Here is a 16,368-nt window from a genome sequence, read left to right on the forward strand (position 1 = left end):
CAAACTAGATGAATTTTAATATTTAAAACCCACGAAATTACAGGTAAAGATAAGAACAATTATTCATTTTATTTCCATAATTTTTCGATAATAATGAATTCAGGAATAAATTAAAGACCAGACGAGCTCTCGGTAAATCTTCCCCGTCTTGCAGCCATAAAGCAGACATTGTGCTATAACCATCAAACAGCAATAACAGACGTGAGTAAATTAACACGTCAGTTGAACCCAACAACTAATAAAGATGACCCTGGGACATGCAAGGAAAGCTATGGGAGCCCACACCCCAAGCTCGTCAATTCAGACATGTTTATTGACGATTAAAACGCGTTAGCAGGTATGGTTGACTGCACCTGCCATATTCAATGACCGATACAAATGACGCTCAACATCAGCCTAATATTGATTGCTGATTCCTTGGCTGCGGTCTTCTCGTGGTCGCCATTCGGCTCGGTGTTGTCCAGCCCCTTGAGAAATGTAATGGACCGAACAATGGCCGCTTCGTAACTGCCCGAGGCTGCGCTACTAAGGAGATTAGGCGATTCAATGGTAAAGTAAACTCCAAGTTTGCAAACTTAATTGAGCAGAAAATATGATGGGGGCGATCAGAGTTTGCAACCCCTTTGGGACGGGTCACCTTATGGGCTGCTTTCTATTGTTGTTTCCAGAGTTGGTGTCGTTGAACATCTCTCCATGGGAAGAATATATTTGTCCAGAATTAATCATGTTTTGGCAATTGCCTCAACTGGGGCTTTTTCTCCTAGAGTCTTCTAAACTCAATAAGTGAATGAGTGCGAACAAGGCCACTGTGGTAGGCAAGGCAGACATCTGTTACGAGGCCAATTTTCGCCATCACAGAGGAAAGTAGCAGGCGATATGCTAATGCATTGACGGGAACACTTAATTTTCAGCAACCGGCGACATGGACATTGGGACTGGACATCATTTCCTCTTTGTCAGTTTTATGTAGAGCTCTTGTTTAATTTGATCTCTAACCGTTGTACTTAAATACAGGCCGCACGCGTGGGCTCTAAACGCACCAACGATTTTGACGGTATAATAACGGTAATCTTATGTGTCCCTCAGCTGTATCAACAACATCCTCGCAATATATAAACACTGGTCGACTGATCATTTCAGTTAAAGTTTGGAGATATTCTTGTGGTGAGAGATACCTTGACTTGTCACGAGACGTGTGTGATTTAATGTTTTCACGTTGCATCTAGGTGTTGAAAAACCCCAAACTCAATGTCCTTTTTTATTGTAAGTGAGTTGGTGTGTTTTACTGTTAGCAATATTCCAGCAATATCACGGCGGGGGACACCAGAAATGGGCTTCACACATTGCACCCATGTAATCAATCGAACCCGGGTCTTCGGCGTGACGAGCGAACGCCTAAACCACTCGGCTACCTCACCGCCCCTATATTGTGTGACTGATGAGCCTGTTCTGCCTGTTGCAGTGCTCTATCGTATGTGGCTATGGCAGAGCGGTAGATAGGTTTGTTAATTAAATTAATCATGATAATTACGGTTTACCGTAATATTCCATTTATATGATGGGGCTTACAAACAATGAACCAAAGAGCAGACAAACCAGTGATTGATATTATGAGCAATGTCGAAGGGTGTAGGGATATAATGATACCCATCACATCGAACAAACCTCGCCGCTGCATCTGAGTCGCCCCGTACTCCAACATTAGGACTAGTCTGTCTCACGGTCCTTGAACCCCATTATTTTCACTACAGCCTAGACCTCCCTGCAATGCTAAAGCCCTAAATGAAGCAAGTCTAGATTTCCCCAGGTTCTGAATCTCTGGTCTCCCTGGGGCTCATTTTCAATTTAAATGGGTTTAATTGTTACAATCAAAATTATATATATTCGGAGACTAAACGTCAGAGTTGCACGTCTGAGTATTATGATATGAGTCTGTGGGCCTCTACAGGGGTTTCTTCAGGGGCGGCAGCCTGGGTGAGTTTAGTTTTACGCTGCGATTCAGCAATATTCCAGCAATATCACGGCGGGGGACACCAGAAATGGGCTTCACACATTGCACCCATGTAATCAATCGAACCCGGGTCTTCGGCGTGACGAGCGAACGCCTAAACCACTCGGCTACCTCACCGCCCCTTTATTGTGTGACTGATGAGCCTGTTCTGCCTGTTGCAGTGCTCTATCGTATGTGGCTATGGCAAAGCGGTAGATAGGTTTGTTAATTAAATTAATCATGATAATTACGGTTTACCGTAATATTCCATTTATATGATGGGGCTTACAAACAATGAACCAAAGAGCAGACAAACCAGTGATTGATATTATGAGCAATGTCGAAGGGTGTAGGGATATAATGATACCCATCACATCGAACAAACCTCGCCGCTGCATCTGAGTCGCCCCGTACTCCAACATTAGGTGTCTCACGGTCCTTGAACCCCATTATTTTCACTACAGCCTAGACCTCCCTGCAATGCTAAAGCCCTAAATGAAGCAAGTCTAGATTTCCCCAGGTTCTGAATCTCTGGTCTCCCTGGGGCTCATTTTCAATTTAAATGGGTTTAATTGTTACAATCAAAATTATATATATTCGGAGACTAAACGTCAGAGTTGCACGTCTGAGTATTATGATATGAGTCTGTGGGCCTCTACAGGGGTTTTCTTCAGGGGGCGGCAGCCTGGTCATCGGGTAGGCTAGTCACTCGTTATGCTAAAATAGTCGTACGATGTGTGACTACAAAACGTCAATGTTAAGTATGTAACAAGTAACAAGATAATTTTATGATCACAGAAATAATAGTGAAAACTGTTGATCGCAAAGAAACTATTTGAGTGAGTGAGTTTAGTTTTTACGCTGCGATTCAGCAATATTCCCGCAATATTACGGTGGGGGACACCAGAAATGGCCTTCACAGATTTCACCCATGTGGAGATTGAACTCCGGTCTTCGGCGTGACGAGCAAACGCTTGTATCTGATTGGCGCGTGCATGAATCGAAACATCAAAGGAACTCAAACGTTATACCCATGTGGAGAATCGAACTCGGGCCTTCCAAGATGATGTTATTCTAACAATACATTCACAAAGCTGCTGTTTACATTTGATATTGTGACACCAATGTTTTTTTCTTCTACATTTTCGTAAAGATGATCCACCCATATACACAAAAATGCAAAACAAAAAAACAAACCAAACCCAAACAACAACTTCGCCACGTGTCCTCGGTGTTAAACCCTTAAAGCAAGAGATAAAAAGTGCGCGACATTTGAATTTTTTTATATAAACGAATTAAACAATCCCGAAGCATCAACGAAGATTTGATGAATAATCCTTTCAGGCTCTGAAATGAGGACAGGAAAAAGAAGTTAAAACATCCACCCTCACCCCCAACCCACCCCTATGCGTCAGAAAACAAACCCAGTTGATAAAACAACCCCACCTATCTGAAACATCCCCTTTAGTTGAAACTGGAACAAGCGTCACTGGCCGACCGACAAGTAAACAAGAGCCGTTTTGCGTAATTAGAAGCAGCTCAATGCAAATACATATGTTAATTCATTCACGACTGGTTATTCGATCTTGCGGCGCGTCTTGATCCTGGCCTTGGGTGTTTAAGAATATATGTCAGTGGGTGAAATGGCACAGGCGTTCCTCATTCGGGACAGTTTAATGGAGATTGAATGAAAGCTTTAAATGATACAGATTTACAAGCAGCAATTATTCAAATAATCATATTTTCCTGCTTCTTATAAATGACTGCCCAAACGTACAAACGCTTCAGCCTTCAGAAACATGAAAAGAAATCCACCGACGGAATTCGTTAGTTGAACACCGTTCCTGTTGTGGTGTTGCCTCATCACTAAATTGAAGATGACTTTTAATGAACAAAAAATATATGTAAAACAAAGCCTCCGAATAAAACGCATGCTACCCCACATAGAAATATAAATACCCAAATCAGGAAAAACGTGATATGTATATGGTATGTTCACGCGGGAATGTGAGATGGAGTGAGTTGGTTTACTGTCATTTTCAGGGTTTTTTCAATTATATCGCGTCAGCATAATCTGGGAGAAACGTCATGCGGTTTGTAACCCGTTTACCACTCCGTTGAACGATACACTCAGGTATTGTGCAAACTAAACATTCCAGTTGTCTGGGATTCGACCAACGAACAGCGGATCTTGATAATGTTAAGGGACATAACTCGACACAAGTTAAACCAGTTTCAGCTCACTCCGAAAACAAACAGGAACGCGGAGAAAACCAATAAGAATCCAACAAAACCAAATTGATTATATTTTAGAAACAATGTCAAACCGACGAAAAACCTACCACAAACACGTAGAGGCGTGTACCAGTTTTCACAAATGATAAATTAGCAATCAGTCCAACATATGTCAAAACGTACTGAACTGAGTAGATAGTTCTCTGCATCATTGATTCTACGTTAAACCATCCCCTGTATAGATCGATAACATGCTTCTAACTATCACCCAGTCAGAAAAGGATGAACGCAAGTTAAGAAAGGGGAGGTCAATGGTGCCACATTAATTCAGAATTGGTTGTCAGATGTTTTAAATGTCCAATAACCTTTACAATATCAATGTAGTCATCAAAACGTATTCATTATTTGTAAATTAAATGAAAAACATATCTCACGTTTCATATTCATGCACGATCTTACCCTGATATATCATATTTGTAATTATAATAGAGATATTTAACATTAAGATCGGTTTACAGTTATAGATGTTGATGAACTAGTCGGCGCTAGAATTATCAACGAGTTAAAGTCATATACCCCATCAGACATTATAATGTCGTGGACGTTGACTGGAGTTTACCGTTAACCTGTGTTTCAACGATGACTCATACTAAGGCCGGGTGTTGTATACTTAATGCATCTGGTTATGTTTGTTTAGCACATACACCAGCGCCAAACAACAACGTACATTGTTGTACGGCTCCGAACAGTTTAATTATATGGAATAAAATCCATTAACTTTATTTATCATTTAGAGGACGTATTGTAATGGTCTAGGTCTGTTCCACAAGCGATCTGAGCGCTTCGGTTAATGAAAGCACATATAAATGTACCGGAGTAGCCTTGCTCAACGGCTGTACTGAGTGCGAAGCCCCTGCTTGCATAGCAATTCTATCCTTTAAGGAGACAAGTCCAGATAAGGGACCCCTGTTATTTATATATTTTTTTCCAGACATTATCATTTACACTATCAATCATTACCTTAGAGACTTGTGCAAGTCTAGTAGGTTAGCTGCGATCACTTTAATGCTGATGTCGCTTTGTGGAAAGGACACAGGACTCGTTAAAGTCATTATTAGTGTACTAATATTAACACACAGCTTGTGTCGAACTACGGACAACTCGATTAGTGTAGATGGTCCCCAGGACTTCGAGTTAACGAGGTTTTATTGTAGGTCGACTGTGTGAGATACGTATGTAAACATTGTACAACATTTCGTTCAAATAAACACGCACAGGCTGCACCATTGTATCTGAAGCATCTTTCACAAATTGGTCTTCTTCGTCCATGTTGACTCACGAACTAAACAATTCACAATGTATGATTAAAGACAAATTAACTCCAGCGCAGTTTCCGTCGAAGGTTTACACAAACTGTGTATTATTGCACAAGTGTCTTTCAAGATCGGCTCATTAAATCAGAAAACAAACCCTAAATAAAGGGGTGATAGCATGCACCCTTGTCAATGCCCAGGCTCGTTTTGTCAATTGCACCTGCACACGAGCTGTGACGTCATAGGACATCGAGTGTGGGCACACCCCTCCAGACAACTTAAGGAGGGGGAGAAGTGGGGTTTGAGGGTTGTTATCAGAAGGGGATACTCCTTAAGAGATAAATAGCACCCGCTCATTCCTGGTGGTTATGTATACCGACCAGAGAGCTAATGATCAGGGTCACGTGACTCGTATCAAACACGGCCTAATGAGAAACTGGAAGTGTTTAAGTACACGTGATGGCACTTAAAGGAGATCGCCTATCGTGTGACATGAAGCCTGTCTGGGATCTAGACAGAAAATAACACTCTGTGTGGAATCGCAAGGACTTGTCAACGAATATCGAAATCTTGTATAGGAGGACAAAATGTGTGTATGTGAAAAGGGTAACGGTTATGTATGTGTGTATATAAACTGCTTGACAAAAGAATGCGTATACTTGAAATAAAACGAATTTGACAAACAAAAAAATTAATAAAAAATACAAACTCTACCCAAAACGTTGCCGAAACAAGATCCGAAACACAGTATACCCTTATGAAATCCATCGCCATCGAATAGCCGTTTCTAGGTTGTTTCATTAAAAGCCACCATAAAAGTGGGTGTATGATTTCTTGTGTAGTTTATGTGTTTTTGTGACTGAACTGAACTGGACTTTATTCACCCAGGCTGCAAACTGCAGCATAAGAGGAACATAAATAATATTTACATTTATACAACCTAAAAAGTATATACACACGGTATGATAGGTGCAATGTACATCAAGCTAGTTACATATTAAGTTATTGAAATTATTTCTTAAATAAAGCTATAATTATTTTACAAAAAATTGAAAGTTGTCTTAAAGTTCCTAGCTTCTTGGTGTTAAATAGGATATTCATTTTATACATATTTGGTCTAATATAATAATACGTCTGAATATAAGGGACCTCTGTGTACTCTGTCGCATTACCTAAATTTATATTATTGACACCATATTTAATATAACACAACATGAATGGACACACCTAGGATATTGAATAACTACTAATCATAACAATGTGAAAAATAAATTCAAGTACAACGTTCACACACATTGATTTAAAAATGTGTCTCCTAAAAGCAATCTCATGAATAAAGGCTGTTTTGCATGTCGCAAGAATTCAAGAAATTTTTGTGCCTCGCTGGATTTGATTTCACGCAAATATGTAACTCATAGACACTGAAGTCAGCGATATGGAATATTCATATATTTTATAAAAATTATATATACGTTTGGTGGGAAATATTCCAAGAATTCATCGGTTGGTTTTCGCCTTTGTGCAATATCGTGCTCCATCCAAACATTTAAATGGAAGTGAGGAAAATTAGATTAAACAAAGTGTCCTTAGCGTGTGGCAGTCAAAATTGAGGAGAAAACGTTGACGAGAATTCTGCTATTATAAGTTGCTCATAAAGTTTGGAGACCACGCGCGTGTGTGGCAGTGATGACGCTTGGGACTGGGCCATCAAGAATTCCGTCGCTGGTCTCATATGTGTCGGTGCTTCTATATAAACAAGGCAGCCAATTGGGCATAAAAGTATCAATTATGAAATTGGAGCTGGTGAAAAGCTTATGGGTCCTCTGGCGACCCTAAATCTTTGGGCTCGTGATACTTTTATCAATGCATCTATACCGCATGTTATCCTAACGGCCCTTTTATCAGGATAGGCAAATTAAATGAAACGTCCGTCCAAAGTGGCTGTTTTGATCCAGGCTGCTTTGAACGATTCTCCAAAGGCCCTTGGCTTGATGAGCTTTGTCCGTGGCCCAAGCAAACACCGAGGATAATTCAATCTCCCTCAAGATACATTGCCGGGAGTCGATTTCCGACTTTTCCAAAAAAATCTGGCGGTGTTCATTTTAAGATTTTGACAAGGGATGATGAGGGCCATTTAAAAAGGCAACGTCGGATTGATGCCAAACATATTTTCTCGAAAGCATATTTCCGACGAGAGCTGTCAAAGACCTTGTTGGAGACGCCATGGCGAACATTTAATAAAATCCCGGTCTTCCAGCCGGCAGTTGAAGACAGTACAGGGCTTGGGGGATGGCCACTGCGGAACTTCTTTATTGATTCGGCGGCAGATAGGCTCACGCCATCTTATTGTGTATTCCGAGGCCGAGCGAATAGAAACATATTGCTGTTGTCGAGCTCATTAGATCATTTGTCGAATTTCCACCGTGATCAGAGAAGAAGCCTTCCTCGACTGCTATGGGCCGTTGGCGAGGGACTCTCGTCGCTTCCAGTTCGCCAACGGGGCTAAATCATTACGGTGGAAATTTGGTGCTACCTCAGGGAACAATAAAGACTGCTCATTTTAACTTCCACGCATTAGTTTTATAAGCCCTCTTCCTCCTGCTAAGCACACAGGGTTTTGCTGTCTGCAGAGGCGCAAACCACCTCCCTGATAGACTCTTTCATTGCGTGATGCTTGTCCAACTTGCCCAGTTTTGACCAGGATTGCGTGATGTCGTACGACAGTAGTCCCGACTGGAGCTACCTCTTTCTTAGGTTCTCAGATGCCAAATTCATCCTTTCCTGTCATCCCTACTTTACACTCTGCGTCTTAAAGATGAGTTCATCGCGTGCAGCGAGGACACTGACAGTTGGCGCAGACGACAGGAGCGGCAGACGACCCTTTCTTGAAAGCGCGGGAAGTCAAAAGTTCACAATGCACCCGACTTGGCCAAAAAGGTGGCCTGAAATGAAATCTTTGAGCCCATCAATCTGATAAGGGATATTAAACGAACGGTTGTCTATAATTTGAACTAATGGACCAAAAAGGCACGATAGTGACTAAGTTTTAATCAATATCTTGCCACTTCATCTCATTTTTTGTTATGATCGCCATTTTGATCCGAAAGCCTAGATGACAAGTTTTAAAACTCCGCCTGTCCACCGTGCGTGAATAGTTAATCAGTACGTTTCGCATCATGTCAGGATCTGAATTAAAGATGAAAGGTTTGCCGGCGAGCAATAATGAAATAATACCATGCTCCACCTTTAAGATTAACACTGTATCGAAGCTGGAAGTTCGTGCCTGGTATAATGGCCGGGTTCTCAACGCTCTGATACTACACAGAGTTTGTAAGTGCTGGGCGAGTTAACTGTAATTCCCTTCGGAATATTTCAAAGATGTTCCATGTTCAATATTTCATTGATCAGAAGCTTCATCTGATACCAGGTTACAGATTTGTAAAATAAAACAGACAAATTTAATGTCGTTGAATTCAAGGAATCGCGTTCGACATCAAGATTATACCAACAGGTTTCGTCAACAAGAACATCGATTTTCCAAATTTGATTTCTTGGAATGGTGTAATCTGCTGCAACAGAAAAATAAAAAAGACGTCAATGTTGCCATGAGGAAATAGCCAAGTCCGTTCAGCAGACCTCCACACTTGGATACGCTCCTGAGTTACAAGAGTGAGTGAGTATGGTTTTACGCCGCTTTGAGCAATATTCCAGCAATATCAAATTCGGGACACCGGAAATGGGCTTCATTGTACCCATGATGGAATCGAACCTGGGTCTTCGACGTGACGAGAGAACACCTAATCAACTGGCCTACCCCACCGCTCCGCAAAGTAGATTCTGATGATCAACGAAAGCCTGATATGATGGTGGAAGCAGTTCTGGGATACTCTGGTCCCAGAGCTTTACTTTCAGACGGAATCGCCTTCCTGGTCCAATGGACGGAGCATCTGAGAGCGACAGGCCGATGGTTTGTTACCCGGCCGAGTCAAAACAATATATATTAAAGAAACGCACTTGTTATTACCCTGCTTGGCGCTTGCTTTAAGGACAAAACAAGGAGGGGCCGAATTCTTATCAGTACAATGTATCTGGTAATGGTATAGAGTGCTGGCTCAGTAAAATAGGCAAAAAACAAAAAAAGAAAAAAAAAGAAAAAGAGAAAAAAAGAAAGAAAATGAGATCCTGAGCCGGAGAAAAAAAGTAGACTTGCTTCTCTTGGACTTTACTTTAACAATTGCAGAATAGGCTGAGTGGAAGGGAAAATAATGTCACATTATGTGCTTCAGGGACTTTGGGATAGGCTACCATATGTTGTACATGAGGTTGTCAGACCGGAAACTGTTTGACTCAAACTGTTTATGGTATTCATGCCCGTAGATGAAACATGGGATTAGATTAGATGGTATGAGCGTAAATGTAAGTTAATGTTCCTTAAGTTTCCACCTAATTCCATCCTGTCCTTGCAACTGTTCCCCCACCCCCACCCCCCCATTACCATCATCACCATCCCCGCCGACTGAAACCTGTTAGTAGCAGCGGCGATCTTCCAAAGCTGTCACTGGAATGCATCTATAATCCTAAGCTTCACGTCTTTCATTCCTAATACAGATTATGACATATCATATAATATGATAGGCGTGTGTTTTAGAGTGTCGCGCTCCTCTCATGTCTTCAGTTGTCAGTTTAAGGAGATACTTTGCAACTTCCTCAACAAGAGACAGCAATGTCATTTTAACTTTACTGGACTCCACGGCAATCGTATTTCTTGAAAGTTTAGTACAATGCACGATCGATTCGACTTTACATTCTGGTTAATCCAATTTTGACAGGTCTAGTCGAGGTTAATTTGATTGCGGTAATTGTAGGGACTATTAATCAAGAGTAATCTCCCCTTAATCAAGCGCGTTTTCTGAATTGTTCCCAGATGGCGTTCGACGTAAATAAAGATTATGTCGACTGAAATTTGATTAGTACGACTTTTAGATAATTGTATGGTACACGGTATGCCTTGCCATTAAGTCCGCGCCCGGAGCGGTACTAGTTAACTGTTTGGTTTAAAGGCATCAGATATAATTCGTTTATATTAAAACAAATTACCGGGCAAAAGAAGTATACAACCATGCTTGTTTGTGGCTAAAAGTACCAAAATATTACTGGACTGTGATGTATTCAATGCAGGTACCATACTTGTGGTTGGATCTGAAGTCTGCGGTGTTTAGGTAACGGTTTGTTTGTTTTCCGTTTGTTATTTCCAATTTGAATATTTCAGTGCATATACATGGTGTACATTAACATCAGAATATCATTGCTCTACTGCACTTGCTGTACTGAACAGCTGTACTGCACTGCTGGACTGCTCTCCTCTGCTGCACTCCCATTGTCCATAGTCAGGAACTATGGACATGCATGCATGGCCATTCACTGTTTGTTGGGGGCTCTGCGTCCGGGCTGATGGCCAGTCGCCGTATGCCGATAGCACAAAGGTTTTACAAAGGTCATCGTCATCATCATCATAATCACCACCACCACCACCACCACCATCATCATCATCATCATCATCATCATCATCATCATCATCATCATCATCATTAATATAAATGCATAAAGGGGGCTAACATGATGATGACGATGATGATTGTGATTGTGATTATTATTGTGAGAAGTATTTTTTCGAAACATCAGCTTTAAATTGACACATTTGACTTACAAAATAAACAGATTGCCAACTGTTCCAGTCTGGAAAAAATGGTCTCGATTGTGACTCCGTCTATATCAGCTTTGCCCGAAATACCTTACGTTCAGATGCTTAAAAACTGTCCATAATACAATGGTAAAATCTTGTGACAAAAAAAAAGAAAAGAAGTAAGTCACGAGAATATGTAGCCAACAATCAGAAATCACCTACACACTCTAAACAAAAGATGCATCTATATTAAAATACCTTGTTAATTGATGTTAAAAACTAACAATATGATTTATTGTACTGTGTTCATGTAAACACTTGACATCATTACCTGGAGAAACACAGCGACGGACACATTTCAGCTCAGGAGAGTGAGTGAGTGAGTTTAGTTTTACGCCGCTGTTAGCAATATTCCATCAATATCACAGCGGGGGACACCAGAAATGGGCTTCACACATTGTACCCATTTGGGGAATCGAACCCGGGTCTTCAGCGTGACGAGCCAACGCTTTATCCTCTAGGCTACCCCACCGTCCATCAGCTCAAGAGAACCAGAAGATTGAGCGGAAGATTACAGAGGCAAATATGGATTAGGAGAGAATAGGCACTTGACTTTCTGTCAGGTGAGCTAAAATATAAATTTTCCCTCATTTAGTTTTTGTTGATTCAGTGTTGTCCTCTTTTTAATGACAGCAAGTACACAAGTTATCCCGCTACAAGAAATAATTCCACGTCCGCTATGGATGATATAGGAGAATTATCTGTGACACGACCGAATCCCAGTAAATCAATCATATATAATCTCAGTGTGACAGGGAAATAGGGGATGTATATTATCAGCTATTATGACGTCAGCTCCGAATCTGCCGTGATATTAGCAACAGTTATAGATGTTAATTTCAAGGAACCTTGCCATTAACAAGCCACAGATGCGACACTAACGAAAGTTGCTTACTATTGTCGTTTCAACATACATACTTTTACGCTCAGTCACTCAGTCGTGTGATTGATGACATGAAAAAGCAAGACATAGAGGAGTGAGTGAGTGACTTTTGGTCTTGCGCCGCTGTTAGCAATATTCCAGCAAAATCACGGCGGGGGACACCAGAAATGGGCTTCACACATTGTACCCATGTGGGGAATTGAACCCGGGTTTTCGGCGTGACGAGCGAACGCTTTAACCACTACCCCACCGCCCTAGACATAGAGGAGAATTCCTTAAGGGAGATGTGTCCATGGTTATGTTATTCTATTTGATCAATTACTCTTTTCATGTAGAATGGGATGAAATATATGCTTTTGGACATAATCATTTCAATTTGACTGAATAAAGGATCTTTAAGTTTATTTTATAATGGTAATGTGTTGGAAGATCTCGTATTTGACATTACCGTGCTTAGGCGCATAATGATAAATTATAGATTAAGATTCAAAGATTATAAGTTACTACTGTCGCTCTTAAAGAACAACACTCTGCTTATCTGATTTGTCGCAGTTAAATCATGTTATGATAGAAACGTTGCCGCTGTATTCAATATCACTGGGGGATTTAGTCGATTTCGCACCGTTTGGAACGTTCTTGCAATATGGTGGCGGGAAATCTACATGGTATGAGATTCGCACATTGTAGCGATGTCTGAAAATGCAACCCGTGTGACCAGCGATCGCTTTAACCACTCAACTTCCTCACCTGGATAAAAACGCCAGAGAGGGCAGTGGGGTAGCATTGTGGTTAAAGCGTTTCACATATTTAAAAAAAGTTGAAATATATAATTATCACATAATACATGTTAATAATTCACACACAGGCATATATTCAAAACTGCATGATGAGCTTGCATATATCAAGCAGTCGTTTTATTTGTACGAATTTCAAAAGTTTAGTGCTTAGAACTAACCCTCGCGCTCCAATCAGACTGCCCCCCCAAAAACCCCCCCCACCCCCATCCCCCATTTCTGCGAGACTGTCAATCAACCACGGCGCGTCACGAGTGGAAATGTGTGTTTCTTCGGCTTCGATTATGCCCCCTGATTAAGTGTAAGCAAACACTCAAAAGGGCTATTCAATCAATACTGTGAGAGACAGCCAAGTGACTGGACACTCCGGCCGGGGAACGCTATCTCCAGCCTCTCACGGCTAAAGTAAGATAACAGAAAACTTTATAGCTTCGCAAATTTTACTTGCACTCGTCAATGGCTGAAAACACAATGTAAAATAGCTTTTAATTGTAGTGTTTTCACTCAATAAGCGAGATCTCTGATAAGGCCCGTAATTTAGGTCTGGTTACGTTACGTCGTTTCTGATTGGCTGAACTCAAATTCGGATCGGTGAAAACCGGACACGCACGTGTTCTTGAATTGAAGGATGCGAACGTTGGTGGTATGTAAAGGAAGTTATATGCTTGAAGACTTATAAAGCAGTGTTTGTATTTAGATTGCTTTTAAGATGTGCACTGTGCTCGGTACACTGTTTCAAATTATAGCATCAGAAACAGTGATCGAAGTCTTCCTGTGGATGTGCAGAGTTCAAAACAGCACTCAAAACAAATAGCCATTTCACCCTTAATTGGTAAGTACAAACAAGCACTTAATATACAAAAGGGACGTAAAAGACGAATACCAGTACAGAGAAGGAAATCAGTATTCTTCTCGTGTAAGAAACATTTAATGGACGTGTTAAAACATTTATAAACATGCCAATCAAAACCAAAGGCAAATGTAAGGTCAAGAGACACATGAGGGTAATAAAAACAACACAATTCGTACATTTGAAAAAAATATTGCTTAATATAAGAAGTTTGGTTTCACCCATGGCTAGTTTAACTGGAATTAAAGTTAGTTAAAGATAGTTGGAAGCAATGGAAGTCGAAAAGCCTGGACTTCATAATATAGGGTGCGTGAGCTTTTAGTTATACTCCGACGGGAGACACCAGGAATAGGCTTCACACATTAGTCCCATGTGGGGACTCGAACCCGGGGCTTGGCGTGACGAGCGGACGCTTTAACCACTAGCCTACCCCACAGTATCCAATAATTCAGAAATTACACCGTATATTTGATACTATTGGAGTGTGACACAGGTGTTTCCTTATCATATACATAGAATGATGGTAGACGCCATCGCGGGCTATCCGTTAGCCACTTATGGGCCCACCGACTGGAACTATTACAGGGTAATACAGGTATTGGGGTAGCCGAGTGGTTAAGGCGTTCAAGCTCGTCACACCAAAGGCCCGGGTTTGATGCTCCACATGGATAAGATGCGTTAAGCCCATCTGTCTAGTACTTCAAGGTGATATTCCAAGAAAATAAATACACACACACACATTCTGTCATATGAAACACAATCGTTCATTATTCGGTATGTATTTTTACTCTTTTAAGATGAAAGTAGTCACAGCATTACAGAACTCGTGAAAATATTCACATTAAAACTACTCCATGCATTCAGCTGTTGATATCTCCGACCTTATGAGTAAGCGTGGTAACCTAGTCGTCTAAAGTGCCGTAATTTCCATGTGCGTGGTTCTGTTCTTTGGGTACGACAGAAACCTAGGATTGTGGGTTCGAATCCCAGTTCGCGCCACCTATATCTCTGTGTTTGTCTGCACCAAAGCTCGTGGGTTTCACCAAAGGTGTAGACCGATTTCACCTCGGGTTTACCAATTAAGCTTTCGCGCCATGATACAACATGAATAGGGACGGTGGGGTAGCCTAGTGGTTAAAGCGTTCGCTCGTCACGCCCAAGACCCGGGTTCGAATCCCCACATGATTACAATGTGTGAAGCCCATCTCTGGTGTACCCCGACGTGATTTTGCTGGAATATTGCTAAAAGCGGCGTAAAACTAACCTCACTCACTCAAATAATAACTTAATAATAAATTATTGTGATATGCAACCTTCGTCATTTAATTTTGTTTGTACTTCACTTATTGAAGTGATAACACAACTCACCCATCCACTCACTCACAGTCCGAATAGTGTCGGCAATAAACCCAACTCCCTCACTCATCCTAATCACTGAGTGAGTTAAAAGTTTACGTCACATCGGCAATTTGTCGGCCATATAGTGAGGAGAAACATTTGGTTTAACTATAAGATCTGTCGCAAAGGACAGTAAAACATTAGAAAGTTATCACAATTTGAATCTAAAAACTAATTTATCCTAATGAAAGCCTTGTACATCGCATATTGGTATGGAATGAATACTCTGTTCGAACACGTACGAAATTCATCCCACTGAGTACTAACATATTATCATTTTTATCTTTGGTAAAGAGTGTTGGTATCATAAGGTACAGACGTTGTAGTAGCAATGAAGGTACCGCTAGGGTGTCGGACAGTAGGAATACTACCAAATTATCTCACCAAACTGAGCCCTTGATAATAAATGAACTTTGCAACCCGCGAGGTTCAGCCATTGGGCAATTTGTTTCAAGGATAACCGAATGTTGCAGACCCTCGCGGGAGCGTTTGGTCATTATTGTTATAGGTTTCAGCAAATCCCATCCACAGTACATTAAGGTACTTCGCTATTACCAGGTCCGAATACGTGGCACAGTAAAATCTGTTTATGGTAATGACGCTACTTGTCTAATAAGAATTATGTTTATACACTACAGTGACTGATATTTGGTATGAACTATGACGGAATGACCTAGGGTGCGATATTTTGAGGAATTAAATAATATGTGTATGAATAAAACTACAATTATGGAAAGATTTTCACATTGTTCTATCAGTAATGATAATATTGCCACAATCATCGATAAAAGGGTATGAGACGGCGAGACATTTGTATGTTAATGCTTATCATACTTGGGAAGTGGGTGCACTTGTCTATACTATATGGTATTTTTCTGTCCTGACGGTTCAGTTTCTACAACTTAAACTTAACCGATTCAATAGTATCTCTATTCGTATAGTGTCCTGTTCAACAGCGCAGACTTTGTACTATATTATGAGGTGGGAAATCATTTGCTTTTGTATTTGCTAATCTAATGCATTATATTGGGAAGGCATGTCTTCATTATAACTTTGTATCTAGCGTTAACGTAAACGTAGGGAATCGACGTAGACTGTTACAGTTTGAGACATCAGCATGATATTATAAACTCCGGATATCTCGACTATGCATAACAACGCC

The 16,368-nt window shown here is 40.8% G+C and overlaps 1 long non-coding RNA gene across 1 annotated transcript; it reads left to right on the top strand.

Annotated features, from left to right (window-relative positions):
* The first annotated feature begins 2,747 nt into the window (after positions 1–2,747).
* On the top strand, positions 2,748–15,954 carry LOC124289957. The gene is made up of 3 exons (XR_006901801.1): positions 2,748–2,829; positions 6,037–6,039; positions 15,944–15,954. It is a non-coding gene; the product is annotated as an uncharacterized LOC124289957 (long non-coding RNA).
* The last annotated feature ends 414 nt before the right edge of the window (positions 15,955–16,368 follow it).

The sequence above is a fragment of the Haliotis rubra genome, unplaced genomic scaffold, assembly GCF_003918875.1.
Source record: "Haliotis rubra isolate DU_JTF1 unplaced genomic scaffold, ASM391887v1 Scf452, whole genome shotgun sequence".
Lineage (NCBI taxonomy): Eukaryota > Metazoa > Mollusca > Gastropoda > Lepetellida > Haliotidae > Haliotis > Haliotis rubra.